A 20744-nucleotide genomic window follows, 5' to 3' on the forward strand; every position below is an offset into this window, starting at 1 on the left:
GAGAAACTGTTAGTAAATTTTAGGGCAGTGGAATTACAATCAGTTCCTCGAATATGTCGGTTGCGCGGTGCCAGCCTGTGACGCACGCCTGGCGCTTATACGGACCAAATGTACCGCACTAAGATCACGTCAGAAACATTTACACTCTCGAAAATACACCACGTTGGCGAACAGAGTGACTGCTCCACATAAATATGTATTTCCAACGCATACAAACGGTAAATCTAAGTCATGAACGTGTCGCAAAAGCAGCGGCAACAGTGGTGAGTGGGCCGGAGCCTCCCACGACTACTTTCGGAGCGGGCCGCTAGGGGGATTTTAGTGGCGCTCCTACAGGCAACGCTCGAGGCGTATAGTACAGGCGGGAGTGACGGTGGGACATTTAACAAAGTTTCATTGCAATCGCTGCGACAAAATAGGTTCGCAGATTCTTGGACAGTGGAAACTAATTTTTGCTATCCTTCATTACGTGCCGATGTTTAAAAAATGTCCCCGTTGTCCACGAACTTGTAGGAATGGGCTTTGCGCACACGGCAATCGGATATTTACGTGCCCGTAAAAATAATGCTGCGTTGCCCTAAGTACGCGTGTGGTGCATGCAGCGCACAAATGGACGAAGGAAGGGGATTTTGTACTGGTATGTTAAGAATACGCGCAGGTTGTAGCCACGTCATGCAGTTGGTGTTGCCAATATACATACGAGAAACACGACATTCTCATAGAAGACCGCAGAAATGAACTATTGCCTGATCTGAATCCCAGTGACCAAGCCTTTCTGACCGGAGCACAAACAAGAAATGGTAAAATTTTGAGATAATTGTTTTCCCAGCTGTTCTGAATTCTTTCTCTACTGGAGCCTCCAGTCGAGGAGATTCTTGAAAGCTATTTTCTCATTAAAAAAATTGCTCCAATCCACGCTGTGAAGGTGGTTGGGAAGTAAAACTTAAAACGACACCCGCAACAATTGCCCATGCGACGCACTTGAATTCACACACGTGGCTCTACAAATAGTGAAACCAGAGATTCTGCCAGCCGTTACCTGGAATTAGCGGGGGCGCCGTCCCGAACACAGCAGCAGCGTCGGGCACGGCGGGGCTAGAGCGGTGGACGCCGCCGCTGTAGCCCGGCCGTGCGTCGGCAGAAAGAAAACGGAGATGAGCGTCTTTCCAAGGGTGAGACAGCGGAACCTAGCCATCCTGATGTGCTAGCTCGGGGCTACACATCGGGCGACACAAGCGTAAACACCGAAACAATTCGGCATGTGAGCTTTGTGATGTCCATTTATACCGATTTAAACTAGTTGGTTTAGTAAGTTTGGGAATGGCGAGAAACCTGAGGGAACTTTTATAACCGCTATTTATCAGAACCAGTTGCTACTTTCGCCTTTTGTAATACCTCTTAAAACACAACCGAATTTGGATTCACCAATTTAGAAAACGGAGTCCCGTTCGTGGCAAGCAGTGCGCAAAAGGTAGCGTTTCTCTAGCGGCTAGATATCTATATTTGGTTTGCATATCTTTTCCCGCCCTGCAAACAAATCCTTAACGTGTGTTTGCCGTACGACCACTTAATTCCGTCGGGTACGGGTTACCCTGGTGGTGCTGTCGAACAAGTTAATCAAGCCGTGCGAAGGCAGCGCGCAATGGAAGCGAAGCTCCGCCAAAACAGGCCGAAAACAACCGTCGCTAAAGCAGACGACAAAGCCGTACCACCGACGCCGCCGCCGGCGAGCAGGAAATTCAACGCGAGGAACGCTGGGTAAATTCGCTGCGCCATCTACAGTGTGCCCCGCGAGTGAAACCCTCTGCTCCCCCCCCCCCCCCCTCCTCTCCACCGCCGCCTCCGCCGCGTTGGGAGTTTGTTGTCCCGCACGCCACGAAAGAACCGTTAAATGGTAGAGGTTGAAAGCTTTGCTTTAAAATTCATTGTGGGGTCCTCCATTCAGCCGCATTGAGGGAGCACGTGGAGTGGAGGACCGATCCAGAATTCGGCCCTTTATATTGTTACGAGGCAGATGCGAACTATTTACACTCTGTGTACAAAAGCAATCTATTCTCAAAGAATTGCAGTTGAATGCGGATAGTCTAAACCCGAGGAATCCAATGAAGCTCATGCCAGTCTGCCTCCGGGCGACCTCTTCCTCTTCTCTTCGTCTTGCCTTGCGCGACCCACTGATGCGGCACGTACCCACAGATGAAGTGAACGGTGAATTGATCACCAGGTGATCCACTGAATTGCCATGTGAAATGTCAAGAGGTCTCTGACATGACCCCCTCCGGCGGGGTAAGCACCATCTCGGTGCACATTTAAAATGAGGCTCAGAGAAAAGGCGGGGCCGTTGAGTAATACGACTTGACGCGGCCGACGTGGGCGAGTTGAGGTGCTGGGAACAGTGACGATGAGGAGGGAGTGACGGGAACAATTCCGTAAATCACAGGTGTGACCATACGCTTGAACCGATAGGGGCCTTTGAAGCGAGGCAGCAGTTTTTTTCGGAGAGCCCAATGCGGCGGCAAGGGGTGCTTCAAGGACCAAGGAGCCGGGCGTAAAGTGGGCGGTACGATGTTGCTCGTCATAGCGGTGTTTATGAGAGGACTTGGAAGTCGAGATCTTGGCGCGACCAACCTTGCGGACCACATCAGCGTGAGTAACAGCATCGCGAGCAAATTCTGTAGCCAGAGGTGTCGCATCAGGAAGTACGGTATCTAATGGAAGAGTTGGTTCACGGCCGTAAAGAAGAGAAAATGGAGAATAGCTGGCGGTGTCATGGCGGGATGAGTTATGTGCGAACGTAACATACGGCAAAGTGACGTCCCAATCCAGATGCTCCACGGTAACGTACATCGCGAGCTTGCCGGTGATGGTCTTGTTCAGTCTTTTCGTCAAGCCATTAGTCTGTGGACGGAAGGGGGTGGTTAGCTTGTGCTTCGTGTGGCAAGAGTGAAGGAGGTCGTCCACAAACCGAGACGGGAAGTACCGGCCACTGTCAATTAGGAACTGACGGGGAGCACCGTGTTACAGCTACACCGTGTTACATTGTGTTACACCGTGTTACATTGCACGCCTCCTTCCAGTCGATTTTCACCAAATAGTGCACAACCTCGGCAATCAAGCCCTATCTGTCGGTGGGCTGTCTTTTCGAGCACCGCCGCCCTTCAAAGCTCTTGAAAGCCCAGGCAAGCGTAACGACACACTTACAACACATAAGGTGAGTGAGTGAGTGAGTGAGTGAGTGAGTGAGTGAGTGAGTGAGTGAGTGAGTGAGTGAGTGAGTGAGTGAGTGAGTGAGTGAGTGAGTGAGTGAGTGAGTGAGTGAGTGAGTGAGTGAGTGAGTGAGTGAGTGAGTGAGTGAGTGAGTGAGTGAGTGAGTGAGTGAGTGAGTGAGTGAGTGAGTGAGTGAGTGAGTCGAGGACCTAATGCTATATTGCCAGTGCAGCAGCCTGTCGGAGGCCTCCTTAGGCCGTAGTGCCCTGGCCCTGGATGGAAACCGCGCTTTCACGAAGACTTCTTGTTACGCCGCAAGGTTCGAGCTGGTCGCGGGGTCCGCCCACGGCTCGTAAGTGTGGTTGGTGATGGCGTGATATGTGATAAGGATGGGGATTTATGGCACCCTCATACCAGGAGGCATAAGGTGCCAGGGGATGGGCAGTAGGCAGAAGTCATGGGGTATTGGGTACGGGTAGATGTTGTTGAGGAGGATACGGGGGATATGACTTTGTCGCCTTCGGAGGGCGATAGTGGGAGAGGAGATCGGGAGGGGTGAGTGGGGTGTTTCAGTGAGGAGGTAGAAACTTAGCCTATGGCATTTCTAGATTGTTAGGACCCGAACACTAGTAATGCATCGCGAAACAGAAATATCGAGGACGAGGGATTCTGTAAGAACACATATCAAAGAGGTGGCCGTCCTCAACTTGTCACGACCATTTCAGCAGCCTCTTTTGAACCTACAGCAAATTTGCGTCATTCTAAACCGCTATACAACCATCACCTGTCGCCAGATGAACAGTTCCTCACGTACACTCGCTTGCGTTACCGGCATCACGGTTGGAGGCATTGTACTGGCTGAGTGACGCCAGGGGACGCGGGCCGCTTACAAATGAAGCGAGACGCGCCGGTCAACCGAGTGTCTTCTCTCGAAGCCCTGCTGTCGCTAGAACCGCCGACGATAGAGGAAGAGAATCGATTGACCTTGCGGTTGGATCCGCCCCATGGCGAGACTGCGAACGCGGCAAAACAACGCGAAACCAAAAAGGCCTAACAGAAAAGAAAAAAAGGAGGACGTCAAAATGGGGAAGACGGACGCTGCTTGCTGCCGTCCAGGCAGGAAAACGAAAGCAGCCCTCTAAGCTTGAGAGAAAATTGAATCAAAGGAGTGGACGTGAAATTGCCTGTTTGCATACGAGGAAAAGGTGCGGGCACCTGCAGCAAAAGAGCTGTGTTGACAAAACTAACCAGGCGCGTGGGAGGGAACACGCGACGTATGAAAAACGCTCACAATTATCGCGCATGGTGCTTTCTTATTACGCTGTCAAGCGTTTCCTGCAAGGAATGGTTTGCCTCTACTTCACCCATCACACAAGAACTCGGCGTTAGTACGTTAGACGAAAACGGTAACAACAGTTGCTGACTACGAAATTTGGGAACGCTGGGGTTTACGTTAGATCCTTATGCGGGTAATATACGTCCCTTCCTCTCTCGGGTTTTGTTATCACCGAATAAGTAATCTGGAGCCCTAATTAGCTCTGGGGTTGTGCTGCGAACGTTCCGAACTCGCAGTTATGTTATAGAACTACGGATACTGACGTAAAGGTTGTTGTCGTTGTCGGAAATAAAGCGTTCCGCAATTAACACTGGCTACGAACCTTTCTGCGTGTCAGCAAGATGGGGGGAAAAAAGGGGCGGATTTTGTATCCTACTGAGCAATTTGTCTGTAAAACGGATGGATTTATGGCGCACAGAGTTAATTGGAAGTTCCAGGCTATGCGTCCTTTCTTGAGAGGACGATAATGATGACGATAGATTATTATTAGTATGATGCCAATGGTGATTTCGTTAAGTCCCGATAAGGAGCACTGGCCAAGGTTAAAAAAGTGTACTGCACTCCAGTCTTGTTCGTTAAGAATTGGCATGGACTAATATAACCTCAAAGATGCGCGAAAGATGGTGATGACGTAGCTAACGTGGACGCAAATTACCAATAAATTCAGCGGATCGTTAGTAAACCAAGTTGCATGGCTCAGTAAGGTAAATATGAATACGGGAACGAAGTCACCTCCGTACATTATCCAGACTTAAAACCCCTCAAGAGCGAAACCCCTACATTGAACAGGCCAGCTTCATGCGGTTAAACAGCTTTTCTCAGAACAACGATCTAGCTGTTGAGAACAGAAAGAGAGAGAATAAACTCTTGTTTGGGCTAACGGCGGTGGTTGAACTGTCACTCGATGGGGTGGGTCGGGCTCAGCCCACGTACCCTTGGGCCTTGGCTGCAGCCCTGGTCACCGTGCACGTATACACGGTTTAACAAGAGGGGAGCATTCGCAGGGATGAACATTTAGTCTTGAAAGCATCAATAGGTCTACGGGGAGTAATGGGAAAGATTAACGATTGATACTCAGAGGACCAACGGTTGGTCTCCAGTGGACTAACCGGGGAGACTAACAGTTCATCTGCAAGGGACCAAGGCAAGAGTTAGTCTTTATGGTGGACCAACAGTTGAACCGTCAAGGTTTAAGTGTAGAGGGACTAACAGTTGGTACCCTTGCCGTTAGTCCCAAAAAAGGACTAATGCTAGTGGCAACACATTTAGTCCCCAAGAGGACTAACGCCGATGCCCCGTTAGTCATTTTTGGCTAAAAATGAAGATGGGAGCTGGCCAGCAGGCTCTCCCACTGCTCCGGAGATGATGGGATTTGGAGTGAGCGGTGACAAGCCCACACCATGCGGTAGGTAGTATTAGGAGAGGGACAAAAGTGAGGGTTGAGGGGGTATTGGGTAGAAGAAGTATAGGTACGTTGTGCTGATGTTTGCCGCACAAGCAGCAGCTCCATTTTCCATATTTTGGTGCTTTAGGGCGTCATTTTTTTTTGTGAAAGATGCCATGCTCATCACGACTGCTGTTCTTAATGTTCAGTTTACACAAGCGTCGCGGACCTGACCGAGATACTAACAGCCATGATTATCACGAGTGAAGCGCCTCCACACAGACGGCTCTTGGTAATGTCAGAACACAAGACAAGACGAACGGACAGTTAAAGCGGCGCAGGTGACAAAACATCAATCGCTGATATTGTAGCCGACCAATCATGTTGTAAGTTATGAAAAAGGCAAAGAGGAATTGAGGCATTCATCACGGCTGTCTTTCTTTACTCCTTGATGCAGTGTCAACCCGATGGATGGCTGGCACGGCACGCTGCAGGCAGCGAGTGATAACGGGTCGAGAGATCACCACCCTTTTGTCGATGCCCTAGCAAGCAACTTCATTAGGAAAAATTCCCCGCATTTCCCCGAGGGGAAGAATGTGAAAGTGCGAATGCACGAGTTGAATTTGCGCGGTTCGGTAATGTTCGCGAAAGAGAGATCACACACACACACACAACTACAAAGAAAGAAAGATGCATTTATTCACAGACACCTATTTGTGTTGTCGTTGTACTTGATTGTTACAGCGGATCTCAGCTTTGAAATTTCGTGTCAGTACTCCTTTAAGCAGGTGCATTAGCCCTTCTCACGCCCGATTCTTGGCCAATCCCCCACGTGGGTATGTGCCATGTCAGCGGCCAGGCTGCGCGCGCCCATCTCCACGTCCGCGGACATCGCCGGTGGACGCAGGTTCAGGGTCGCTTAAGAAGTGCATTGCACTTAAAATGCTGCGCTCACAGTGTCTTCTACTGGTGCGGGGTGCCTATAGTAAAGGATGGGTGCGTTGTAATAGGTGTTTCTTTGTAAACGACGTTACATGAATGTTTCCCCCTTGGTTTGTCGAGGTTGAGTTGAAGCAGGCTAAGCGGAGGTTGCGATAGTGGAAAAAAAGTAGTCGACCGACTTCGAGAGTCAGAATGGCACTCACAGTTCAGTGGCAGCAATTCCTTATCTAAATAGTATATATAAACTAAGCTTCGGAGTCCGGTAACAGATCCCAGTGAAGGTCATCTTGTATCGATGCGAAGCACAAACGCGTGAATTTGGGGAAAATTTTAAATGCTTGGTCTTCTCACATAAAAGGAGTTGATATTTGCCTGTAGCGTTTCCACGCCAAAAGCATCTGAGCTCAGACGACGCAAACAGCGTCAGATTTACAATGCCGAACTCAACTGGAGCTCTGATTGTGAGATATTGTAGATTAGTATATCTGCTATCATTATCACGATGCCTGTAAGGCGGACATCACCTGAGACTAATGCTGCATAATTCGAGTAATATGCTATTGTATTGGAGTACTGTATTGAGTACTACTACAATAATATTACTACTATTGTAGTGAGTAGTACAATGGTACTACTATCACATTAATATTGTATAATGCGAGCGCTTGTTTCATCTGTTTGCCTGGTGTCTAGTGCTTACCATTCATTATCTTCCCATCAGCTAAAGTCCCTTCAAAGAAACGCTGTATTCGTAAATAAATAAATAAATAAATAAATAAATAAATAAATAAATAAATAAATAAATAAATAAATAAATAAATAAATAAATAAATAAATAAATAGTGTAAACGTACCTTGTCCTCGTGCCCGAACACGAAAACAAGAAGAGGAATGTTCTGGCGTCTGAGGAGACTTGTCACATTTGTGCAGCGTTGGGGGGGGGGGGCTTCGCTTCGTGTGAGTCTATAACTGACACAATGTGACCAACATTGTACGTTGCACATATAATCGCTGATGCTGTAGCCAGAAAGACCAGTATCACCGACTGTGCCGATCTCTGTTGTGGAAACGCCAGTGACGGAATGCCCATATTCACATTCTAGACTTCCCTTGAAAATACAAAGCGGACGTCGACACCTTGCTGTATAGGCACTTCGCACAGCGGAGTCAAGAGCGACGCACACCATCGGATATCATGGGCGACCTTCATGAGATATTGCGAAATACGACAAGAAGGACTGGTTTCTGAAACTTGGCAACTTTGGGCTCGGATGCGGCAAAATCATTCAACCACAGGACAAGATTGTGTTTGGATTCGGTCTTGACCAAACAGTGATTACCACTACGATTACTCTAAAGCAATAAACCACTGCATTACCCCCATTAGAGGATGTATTGGTTTTGCCACAGTTTCGCTGGACATCCTCTTTCGCAGGGTCCGGAGAGCTGGTAATATTCTTTCCTTGACCCGTTCCTTGACGTATTCTTATCCTAAGGCACGTAGCAAGTCTGTGTTTACAGATACTTACGGACACTATTAGCCTCACTCTCCATCTTTATTTCTTTCATATTTGTCAACAATCCCTACAATTAGACACGCTCTTTCACATACCGTTTGTACACCCACAAGCACCAGCATTCTCCCCCCCCCCCCCCTCCACGCCCTACCGTCACACCACAACAGTGGGTGGAGCTGCTGACCAGTTTACTCACTCACTCACTCACTCACTCACTCACTCACTCACTCACTCACTCACTCACTCACTCACTCACTCACTCACTCACTCACTCACTCACTCACTCACTCACTCACTCACTCACTCACTCACTCATGTGGAGTTTACTTGGCTGAGGTTGTGGCGACGGTGTTGCCACGAGCTTGAATTTAACCTTCGCCTCTCCCGCACGAGCACGGCTTCTTTATCGTAAGAAGGAACGGGGAAAGTACTAAAGTACATCCTTTTACTTCAGCTTTAACGAGTGCAAATTAGCCTCCGCAAGCACGGATCCTTCCGGCAACGCATCCATTAATCATCCCCACGAGGTCCACCCCCTGGCGGGAGGAGACACATTGTACATAGCATCAGCCATTAATCTATTTAAAAACCAATATTAGACGACCTAACTATCTTGGCTGAACACGGACAGCGTCATCCTGCTGTCAATTCACTTGGAATGTGCCCCAGGGCGCTTTTATACTTCCGCAAGTGAAGAGATCTACACTGAAACCCCAGCGGTCTGGTGTTCCGACACTTCCCAAGCTTTGCCGGAGGCGCATTTTCCAGCAGAGGACGGGAAAGAGCACCACCGCGATAGGGATGGAAGCGGTCGAAAAAACACCGTGGATTTAAACAAAAACTGTTTGTTTTAATTGTTTTATTTTGGTTTTTCAGTCAGAATAATAGTTTAAAAACCGGCAGGATTTGTTTTGTGTACGAGCACTTCAACATCAACGTCAGGGAGGTTTCATTCGCTTAGCAGCGAAGCATAAAATCAAGCGAAAATGAACCGCAGACACAGAATGGTACTACGTATCAGTGAGAGCGTCTAACGTGCAATCTTGCGTAGTCGCTCAACCCGGAAGCTGTGTTTGCACGTTTTTTTTTTTTGGTGCAGTAAGTTATGAATGAATGAGCTTTTATTTCCACAAGTTTGTGGAAGGCGATCGGGAAAAAGTTCCAATCGTGCAACTTGACGAGTCCTACAACCCGTCGGAGTTGGAGACACCAGCGTACACGCATTAAAAAAAACAAAAAAGGAGCAAGAGCACTATGCACTTCTATTCAAAAAGCGACACAGAAATAACGCTGAAAAAATTGATCTCGTCGCATATCGTGTCAAACGGAAGAGGTAACACAAAAAAATGAAGGAAAATAGGATGGGGGGGGGGGGGGGCTGCAGGGTTGCAGAACAAAAAGCAAAGCCCTACAAATTGTTATGTATTCGTTTAAGACGCAATCTGGGCAAATTATATACAGGCCTTCGATGCAAACAACAATGATCCAAAAAGGCATTAAAACAACAAAACAAAAAAAAAAACACGAGTTTACACATGTGGCGGCATAACATTGAAGTGCAAAACAAAGGAGGGTCTGTATAGTTGTGTAAGGCTGGGTGGCTTATTACGCTAGCACCTGAACACAATGATTCATCAATTGCATTAAGTAACAGGCTGTTCAGTAATTTTGGAAGGTTGTAAGAAAGAATTTGCATGACATAATTAGTGCGTGGGTGCGGGACTGGTTTTCGAGTGGTATAGCTGGGAATATTTGGCTTCAGGTTTGGTAGGCTGACAATAAAGCTTCGATTATTTTTTATTTCTTTGAGGAAAATGAACGCAAGGTGGCTGGTAAAGTGTTGCTGTACTTGGAGTACACCGAGATCACTGAATACGGGTGCAGGGGCGGAATAATTCGCTTTCTTTTCAACAAACAAAGCGAATTATTCGTTTTTGGAGGGGATACAGACGGATAATATTTGACGCAGTGGTCGTGCCCCAAACAAGACTGCAGTAGTCAAGTAAGCTGGCAAAAAAAAAAAGAATTATAATTGAGTAGTTTCAGTGGACGAGGGAGATACCTATGTAAATATACTTGTCTTGCAACCTGGGAAAGTTTGAAAAAATCTATGTGCGCATTCTGTGACATAGCTTGGTCAAAGTAGACACCGAGGTTTTTTGCCGAAGTTGCCATCTCTATCTGTGACGAGTTTATTTGGAGATCAAAATGAGCATTTCTATATCTACCTTTTGCGCTGAATATAATTGCCGTCGTTTTGTTGGCGTTGACCTTGAAGCCATTTTTGATGGATCCCACTTGTATTTTATTTATCGCAGAGTTTGCAATATGATTAAGTTGTTGAAATTGTCGGCTTTAAACAGTAATGTGGTGTCATCCGCGCATGTAAAACATTTCGTATCATCGTCGATGTTAACAAGATCGTTTATATGTAATATGAACAGAACACGACCAACAATATTGCCTTGGGGTATCCGTTTGAGTTGTGAAGAAGTGCCATTTATATAGGTAGGCTCATATCTGTGTCCTAAATACAATTAATAAACCCTTGGGTGACTAAGCGAATGCCATAGTATGTCATTTTTAAACTAGTAATTCGTGATGGATGCTGTCAAAGGCTTTGCTGTAATCAATGAAATAGTTTTAAAGGCCGTTAAAAAACGTTTCATATGCGGAATTTCCTTGTTGGTGACTGGACGCTTCCTTCCAGTTGAGGTTCTTTAATGCAGCCCGGAAGGTGATAAATCTGTTATGTGTAACGACTTGCGTCATTGGCTGGCTTTTTCTCATATCTTTAGGCCGTCATTTCAGACTAATAAAAATTGGCAGGTGGTCCCGCAAAGCATAAGAGAAAACACCTGCCTTGGTACCTTCTACAGGGCAGTTTGTAACAAATAGGTGAATACAAGTGCTAATGCTAGAGGAATAATTTGAGGAATATTTATATTCCTTTGATTGCTAAAGGAAGTATAGGTAGGTTGCTGAATAGCTGTATGCGTCATCGCTTTTTCTTTAACTATTCTCACATTTCAGAGCGGGGAAACACTAGATTAACCTGTTATTTTTTGAGCTCTTCAAAATTTCCCGGAATTTGATATCCCTACACCGTGAAGAACTGCCTGCCTGAAAGCACTTTGAATAGTACCGCCCAGAACTGCCCATGGGCAGTCGGCAGACCACTCTCCCGAGGAGAGAGACAGAGAGAGAAAACAAACTTTATTTCTGGCTAGCCTCAGCCCTAGCGAGTTAAGCACACCATGCTCTTTAGCCAACGACTGTACTCTGATGCAGAAATAGAATCTTCTCAGTGCGGGACAATACAAAGTGAGCAGCTCCACGCTCACCTACACTCACCTGAACAGCCCTCGTGTCCTTACATCGCCCTGTCGATCGTTCCCCTAACACATTTGCAACCTGCTTGATAATTACTACGCCGCAAAAAAAAAACAAAAAAAAAACACCTGGACGAAGAAGAAACGCGTACAAAACAACACAGTGCAAAACTTTCAAATAGATTTTATTGAATACAGACCCTGCTTATATACGCAAACTAAAACTAAGAACATTGTGACGTCACAGTGCATCACGTTTCTAAAAAGGCTACTTCTTTATCCGACAGCGATATGGACGGAGTACTAACGCAGTTAGCCCCTGCCTGTCTGATAAAATAAGTTCAAGAATTTCCTTTCCGCTTGCCCTCCTCAGAAACTTTGTGCGATCGAACAGGGGCTACACTTGCATCTTTTTGCAGCGCCCAGAAAGGCGGCCACCTACATTATTTGCAGCTGTCCAGTAAACACCTTCCAGTTTTCCCTATGTACTATCTTGATCACAATTAGGGTGAACACGGCAGCGCGTGTCATTCCGTGCGCGGGAACCGCCTGTCGGCGTTCCGGGTAACTTCGCCCGCGCATCACATAGCCTCGTTGCAAACGAACTGCGCATGCGTTCGAAGTTACCCGGCACGCCGACAGCGGCTCCCGCGCACGGAAGACACGCGCTCCCGTGTTCATCCTAACTGTGATCAAGATAGTACACTATTTTTTGGCGCTCTTTGGCCTCGAAGCCCTTGCGCCATTAAACACAATCATCCTATGTACACTTTTTTGTACACAATTTCACACAACACCCACGCTTCAGTCTGTTTAGCGAACAGAGCGGTTCTTCGCGCAAAGTTCTGGATTTTTTTTTTTAATTCTTCCTCATCAAAGGTCGTACGTTTGATAGCTTTGCTGAAGCACCGAAAACGGTATTTACACCGTAGCTTTGCGCGACTTTCTTTACATTATAGGACATTACATTACATTATGGGACAAATAAATATAATTTAAGGAAGGTTGTCGAATGTGCTCTTGTGGTTTATCTTTGAACGAAGTTCTCTTTAGCTGCCTGTTTACTCCTACTGATTCGAGACCTTTAGATAAAGCTTCGTTCTCAACTGCCTCCTGGTTTTCCAAAGCGGTATGTTTACAAACAAGGGGAAAAAACTTCCACGGCGAGGTGCGTCATACGGCGTTCGGAGATCATTATCTAATGCGGTTAATGGCTGCTGCTGCAATGAGCTCCTGAGTTCAACCGTTCTTTTTTTTTTTTCAATGTTTCTTCACTCGAAGAACGCAATTGCGCATTTATAAACGTTCTTTAGTGTGACAGCATCCCAGCTGGGTACGACGTCTTGTTTCCGCCACTTATATAACGATTTCCAGTTGATGCCTAGGTATTGTTTATTCGTCGATGTTGAATTCTACTTCAACGAATAAATAATTCGTAGGCAGTGAGAATGCGTAGAAAGCCAGCTACAATAATATTACGCAATGAGCAGAACCCCAGTCACGCTTAGTGTTTTTTTTTTCCCTCGTAGTGCGCGGATTTTCTTGCTCAGACAAAGACAAAAAATGGCCGTCTCTTCCCCCTGTTTCCACGCGAAAACATGAAATTGCCGGATAATCTCCATCCAACCTAAGAAGGGGCTTATTTTCAATGGCGGACGTGTACGCGTTTGTAAGGACAGAGGCGACACAAAGGGTATGAGAGGAACCGCACTTTTCGCCTACGTCGCAGCGCGTCTCCTGTAGTCAGGCGCGGAAAAAAAAAATTGCGTGTTTCGTTGTCTCGCGATTCACCCCGTCGTCGCAATCTCCCGAGTCCCTCGTTGTTTTTGCTTTTCTTAATCTGTGCATACGCTCTTTCCTTTCGCTGCGCAGACTCTACGGAAAGCAGACAAGCGGGAAGCGGTGCTCCGCAGTCATACACACTCACCGTCGCCTCGCACTAGCGACGAATGCTGCTGCCGCGTTTACGCTCTGACGTCAAAGGACGCGAGAATGGACCTCACGCCACCTCCAGCCATGAAAGCGAATAAAAAAGAAGCATATATGGTCCTCTGAGCGCGTACACTTTGGCGGTATGCTGCTGCGCACCTCACCGAACATTTTCTCAACGTCTGGACGGCCTCTCCCTGACCCTGTGAAGCCATGAAGCGCATGTTTTTGGTCAAACTTTGGCCAATTATCTCTGTGGCGCGAATTCAGGTTTGCGCTTATATTTTTACCTCGCTCGTTCCGTCGCGAAGTGAGTGTTGCGCAGATCACTTTAATTGCAACGTCTGGGGGCGGCGCCAACTTCTCCCCCCAACCCACCATTAAAAAAAAACAAAAAAACACAAGAACAACACGAGCAAAGTACAGCATGAAGGACACTTTCAGTTGACACACTTCTATTGCGGGTTGTGATTTGCAACTCCGAGTTGCCCTCTGAAACATGCATTATTACTCGTTACTATTTTTACTATTAGCATTGATGCGCACTTGCAACTCCACTCTCAAAGTTCAATGTCCTCCCCGCACCCCTCTGACGGGTGTTTTCGCTTCGCTTACACGACGTAGCAATGGCTGGAACTCAAAATTCACATAGCGCCAGCGCTTTTGTGATGGTTTGGTTTCCTATTTTGGAGCGTGTAATTTTTTTTTCAACCACCTTTTTTTTTTTTTTTTCAATCAACCACCCAGAAAATAAACGGTAGACAAATCAGGATTTTAACCTGGATGGCTGCGAAAAGGAAACTATATCCACGGTTGACACAGATGTGCCATATGTCGTTGGCTTAAGATACATTGAATGATTGATTTGATTGAAGGGTTTAACGCGCCGAAGCAACGCAGGCGACGAGGCGTGCCGTATAGCTCCAGATTAATTTTGACCACCTGGGGATCTTTAACGCGCGCCGAAATCTCGTACACACGGGCGTTTTTGCTTTTCGCCTCCGTCAGAAAAGCGGCCGCCGCAGCCTGGAATCTAACCCGCGTCCTCGTGCTCAGCAGCACAACGCCTTAGCCACTTAGCCACCGGTGCGGGTCGTTGGCTTAAAATGACACACACGAGTTAGTTTGTTCGTTAGTTGGAGGGGGAGAGAGTGTGATATCTGGAATAAGCCAGTAATATTGTACGCCGATGGGATGCTGGACATATTTGGATGGATGATTACTGTCACGGACACGCCTATATTATCTAACGCACATACTGAAACGTCACACTCACACACACTATCTCTACCGCAACGGGAGATTTACCAAATACGAGTAAAAGCTGCGTGCACCATGGCAGGTTACAAAGCCAAATTGTTATCCCGTGTGCTCTCTTCCTTCCTCGCCCCCTGCTCTCCTCAGTCATGTAGTTCCATGCTGCATTTCACAGAATAGACATTAAAAAAAATTTAGCTGCCAGTTTACATTTCGCATACTGCCGCGGATTTGCGAAAAACGAGAATCTAGCGAAATAAAAATCATTTACAGAAGGTTGTCGAATGTGCTTTTATTGTTTATCTTTAAACGAAGCTCTCTTTAGATCTCTGTTTAATCCAACTCACGAAAAACCTTTAGATAAAGCTTCGTTTTGAACTGCCTCCTCATTTTCCCAAGCGGTATGTTTACAAACAAGCGGAAAGAAACTCCCACGGCAAGGTGCGTCACGCGGTTTTCGGAGATCATTATCTCATGCTGTAATGGCGGCTGCTGCAAAAATCCCCCGAGTTCAACCATTCTTTTTTTTTTTTTCAATATTTCTTCACTAGAAGGAATTGCGCATTCGCAAACGATGTTTAGTAGTGATACGGCATCCCAGCTACGTAGGACTTCTTTTTTCCTTCACGTAAATAAGAATTTCCAGGTTTTTTTTCACGTTTACTTTTATTATAGACTTCAGCGTTCTTCTTCTCACGTTTTCATTTAAACTATTCGTGTTTTGATGAGAAAGGTACGTTTACAACACAAATTGAGAAACTGGGAGCGAAGAACTTAAAACAGCCGCTTGCTAAATTTACGCGTCTTTCGTGACTTCCCCTTGTTTACCAACTGACTCAAATTAGCGTTCGTATTACCTGCACGTTACTCTGCGTTTCCGTTTTGTCACCTCGCTTGTTGCATCCTGTGGGTCTTTTTGCGCAACTTTGCAAGTTTGTTAACTCGTTTTGCGGTGCAACCTTCGAATAGTAAGTGCAAGCCGTAGAGTCACGCTTTTGGAACTGTTCCCAAACTGACGGCTTTCTTCCACGAGTAAAACATACTTAAATGGTACCACCAAGCATCCACATAACGGTAAAAAAAGGGTTTGCCGTATAAATCTTGTAGTTATTCGCTGGGTTTGTGCCCGATAGACCTGCGCCAGTTGTTGCAGACATTGTTTGAATTTGGGTGTCGTCTTTGCATTAATTTACGTTTCTTTATCACAATTCTCCTCGAAGCGCTATGTAATAGAAACCATTAAGCGAATGAGCTCATGCTATGATGTTTTGGTTTTGTATTGCTTTTTTTGAGTCCGGTGGTGGCACCGCGCGAAGTTTGAGAATTTAGGCGTTTCCGTTGAAAACAGGCGCGTGATGCCTGGTTTTCTAGGCACATCGAGGAACACTCCAATAACTGCTGCACGTAGGTTACGGTTCTGTTTAGTCTTCTAAACAAACGATCGAATGTGCCAACTTGCCGCGAAAGCCAAAGGCGTTCGTGTAAATAAGCGTTGAAGACACTGGCCCTTTTATTCATGATGATACGGGTTCTTAGCTGCGAGAACAGACGGCAAGCCAGTCTTGCAAAGCTACTCCAAGTTGCGATTCTATAGCATCAAGCATCAGCGGCGCAATTCCTGCAATCACGCCGGACATTCAACATAGACCTAAACAATGCCTTTATCTACATGTGCACACACCTGACAGGACATCGACAAAATTTACCAAACATCAATCAATCAATCAATCAATCAATCAATCAATCAATCAATCAATCAATCAATCAATCAATCAATCAATCAATCAATCAATCAATCAATCAATCAATCAATCAATCAATCAATCAATCAATGTGTTGGCATGATGCTGAGGCCCACAGCAACCCCTGTACGGTCGAACCGCAACCGTCCTTAACTGTTGTTATAGATGTTCTCAATTTCCATTTTAATAAAAGAAGCGAGAATAACACAAAACAATTCCGAAGGACACGGATTGTCGGAGAAGGCAGAGGAATGCTTCATAGTCGAAGCAAACAATACGCAATGGAAAAGAACAGCTTGAACTGTATATATGAAGGTAACACAAAAACGTACGACGAAAAAGATGAACGAGTAGATATTGCGGTGGACTAACACGCCACTAAATTACTTCAGTGGTCGTCTTATCGAGGTTAAGGGAATTACTCTCTGTCCCTATGTGCTGTTTCAGTATGGCACGCGCGCTTGATATACAGGCTTTTTACACACACAACGCGAATCCTCGAACTGGGGGCATATACGTTCACCGGTAAAGGCGCCTGAAACGACACATCCGAACCCGTTGCAGTATGTAGTGGCTGAAACACTGCGTTAACTGGATCCTGCGATATTTTTACAGCCGGACTGCTATAGGATAACTTCCCGTTTTTCAAAGACGATAGTCTTTTTTGGGTTACTTAAACTTGGAAATTGTGGTCTGTCTGTCTGTCTGTCTGTCTGTCTGTCTGTCTGTCTGTCTGTCCCTCGATTCAGCCAACTGTTCAAAAGGTAAAGGAATTCTTGAACAAGCCGTTTTTGTGGGCAAAACATTTCCCAACTACTAAATCGGAAGCCAATATTCGTACTCGTCAACATTGTTGAGCAAAAAGAAAACATTACGAATATTTGATGCAAGACATCAATACATAAGTGGTATTTTCAGCGTCCTTCTAAGTAAAAATACATGGCTGCTTGATTTGTGCGATATAAAATAAAGAACTACGCCTTCAAAAATATGTGTTCCCCCAAAAATGCACAAAGCGGCCACGGTGCCCCTCGGGACGGAATTCCAAGAAGCCTAGCAATAACAGAATATTCAAGTAGATGGCGCGCGAGCAGTGGAACGCGGCAAAATCGAGTTGACTTGAAAACCTGGTTCCACTGTCTTTACCATGGGAGGAGCGAGGCGGCAGGGGAAGGGCGTGAGAGGTCGGCGGGAAAGAGAATAAAGGCATTTACGTGGGAGGAGCGGCAGAAGACTGTCGCTTTTCGGCGACATTTGCAGCGAAATGAGCAGATACGCGGCCATCTTTTTTTTTTTTTTTTTTGCGTGCTTAGACAGAGAAAAGCCCAAGGAGGTCGTATATACAACCTCCTTGGAAAAGCTGCTCCCTTCCTCACTTCGACACACCACCTCCATTTGGACACCTGTTTGGACACCTGTGGTATTTTGATATAGGAAGACACATATTGCCGCGAAAGGATGTCTTCCTGGCAGTGCATTTGTGTATAGAAGTGAAGCCGCTTTTAAGAAGATCGGTGCGAGCTTCATCTTTGTAAATTGGCTTTTCCATATCGTCTGTTGCACACTGAAGCCTACTCCTAAAGCACAAATGGGCGGAAATGGGCGCAAACACGGCGGAAGGAAACCACCGACGACGATAGGGCTGCGGACGCCAAGGGTGAGCACCAAGGACGCCGAGGGTAAGGGTGGGCATCCCGAATACCGCGAGGCGAAAAACGCAAGACGTCGGCGTGGCTACAACCCACTCAGTGCTTCCCCGACGCTACGGCGCGGTATGAGCGGGAATTTATGGCCAACGAAAAAGTGCAAACAGCTACGATGATCATGCACCTTACCATAGAAGAATGGCACTGAATTGTTTTGTTAACGTTTGCTCCAGATCTTAAAAGGTTGCAAAACGTAGTTAACAAGCACTACCGGTACCTAGAATAGGGAGTCACAAAGTACCTCAGCAGTAAATTTTGCTCCACGCCCACCAGATCACTTGAAACTTGCAAAAAATGGACGCCTTCCCGCAGTGTGAAAGTGGACGTCCAGCGAAGCGGTTGTATGAAATATTCCTCGAAATGATGGGGGAGGGTATGAAATGTTCCTCGTTGTCTCGGTGGGCTTGTCGCTTGCACTCGGCTTCTCTGGCGGCAAATTCTGGATCCTGGCGCGCGCGCTCCGTGTCTTGGGCGAGAACTGCTGGACCCTGCCTAGCTTGACGCATGCGCTTGCCCTCGGATGACGTCAACCCCCCGCCCCTTTCGAGAGCAGCTGCCAACCTGATCTTTACCACAACTCATAATGGGGGGGGAGGGGGGGCGTGGAGGGGCGGTCCGTTGTTCTCCATTGCCTTATCATCCATCATGGGCTTCGATGGTTATTTGGTGTTTTTTTTTCTATACACGAGTACTAAGCTCATGCTGCACTGCTGATTAGCCCGACGCATGTACTCAGCGTCTTGGGAGAAAACTGCTAGGTCCTGCCTGTATTTTTTTCTATACGACATGACATTTTCCGACCAACGAGAGGCTAACAGCTTCGCTGTAATTTTTTTCATCTCTTTCTTAGTCTTGGCATTCTTTGCTCGCTCGAATGACGTCATTGAAGCGGTCTCGCGGCTATTGGCCAGGTTTCTTTCAGTTGCAGCAATAAACGAATTGATATCCGCTCTAAAGAAAATCGCGACAAAAGCAGTTAAAACGGAAACTGGAAGGTGTATCTGCTGCGACGAGCCAATCACGCAGGGCCGGTTTGTGCAGGGGATAACTATATTACCTTTCCCAGTGCTTACAGGCACGAAGAAAACTGTGGATCAGTCTATCGGAAATGTTGCAGGGTTCCTGTAATACCCACGCTGTAGCGGGTTCGGTTTCCGGCCGCGGAGACTGCGTATCTGACAATGGGGGATTGCGCCCGTCTCGGCGCCCCGTCAAGATGCATGTATGGCAAATGAGTCCGTAGTCTTCTGTTATGGAGCCCCTCAATAGCACACGCGTAGCTTCTTCGCGTTAGACGCCAATTGTAACTTCTCAATTCGACATTCCCCTTAAGACGGCTAACCTTTAGTGATCAAATTCTTGCAACCTCAATGCTGCCTTGCACCGATTTTGTTGTCGACTGTCTTTAAACGTGTTTTCATATGCCTAGAGGTTTGTTTGTTTTTTTCAGTTCAAGATTCTCTGTTTAAGCTAAACGTCACACTTTATATATTTCTTCTCTTGTTAAAGCGAAAGCTTTCTTACTGGGACCGATGGCGCCTGGCAGTAAACTAATGCATTTCCTCATACACCGGTTGGTCGACTGAAAAGCTCTGATAAGATGTCGGGACACACGGCGCGTGAAACCGAGCTTCCATTGTCTCAAAGCGGTTACTTGAAAATCGCGAAAAGGAACGCTTCTAGATAAGACAATACACGCATCGATCATAAAGGAGGAGTACAATAGTATAGCTTTATCTCATAAAGCATCTACCGGTATACATTTGCATAGTTCGTAGACACGTTGTCTTAGTGCGCGAAAAATCTTCGCATGGGTTCGTTCTCTGTTTGCAATTTGGGTCTTTGAATGTGTGACGATCAATTTGCACTCACTTTCCGTGAAGAGAGAGAGAGATATCAAGCTTTAGTTAAAGGGCCCCGTTTTCGGGCTTCCGAAAATGGGTTCCTGGTGGGCCTGGAATGCGTTCAGGCGGGAATTGCGCAGGTGTCAGAGCCCCGCACGTGGGCAAAGTGCCGGGTGAGGTGAGACCAAAGGATGGGGCGATGATCAGGCGGAGGAGCGGCTCAGCTTTCCCATGAGTATGAAATGTGGGATGGTAAAAGGTGTGGATGAAGAAAGTGAGGTGATCGCCTGGCGCGAGGACAAGTCCAGTAAGTGTGTTTACCGTCGGGATAGGCACCACACCTGACAGTGGGGCGTGCCATCTCGGGTAATTATATAGTGAAGAAATAGGTCACAAGGGAGGGAGACAGTCTGAGCATGGCGGACGTATAAGTGCCTTCCCGGCTTGTGAGATCAGAAGTGGGAGGTGGAAGATCACGGCGGGAACTGCGGAGGTCCTTCAGCTGTTGCCTCCGACCCTTGCGATCGGCGGCGTGTTCTTCTTTAGGGCTA

The sequence above is a fragment of the Haemaphysalis longicornis genome, unplaced genomic scaffold (assembly GCF_048455015.1).
Source record: "Haemaphysalis longicornis isolate Haplotype H1 unplaced genomic scaffold, Haemaphysalis longicornis Haplotype H1 scaffold_2, whole genome shotgun sequence".
Classification (NCBI taxonomy): domain Eukaryota; kingdom Metazoa; phylum Arthropoda; class Arachnida; order Ixodida; family Ixodidae; genus Haemaphysalis; species Haemaphysalis longicornis.